Genomic DNA, 376 nt, shown 5'->3' on the forward strand with positions numbered 1-376 from the left:
AAGATGGAAATAAAGTTTAAAAAGAACAGAACGTCATAAAGATCAAAAAGAAAAAAAAGAAAAAAGGAAAATAATCGATATTGAAACTATTATAGCTGGGAAGAAAATTTTATTTTATGGAGATACAAAAAACTAACTGGTAGATTGTCACTTTTGAATTCGTTCAGTCATGGTGTCAGGTAAAATATCACCGAATTTGCAGAATAAAATTCGAAGGATAAATTTCAGTCAATCAAAGTCCATTTTATATTCATTTAAAATTCTGATTGACCGAATCTTTAAAAATATTTAACCTTACGTTCTCAATACATGAAATTCTTAAAAATGTTCAATTAACCTAATTCGATATTTTTCCTTTTTTTTTTTTTTTTTTTTT

Source organism: Apis dorsata, unplaced genomic scaffold (genome assembly GCF_000469605.1).
Source record: "Apis dorsata unplaced genomic scaffold, Apis dorsata 1.3 scaffold_570, whole genome shotgun sequence".
Classification (NCBI taxonomy): Eukaryota; Metazoa; Arthropoda; class Insecta; order Hymenoptera; family Apidae; genus Apis; species Apis dorsata.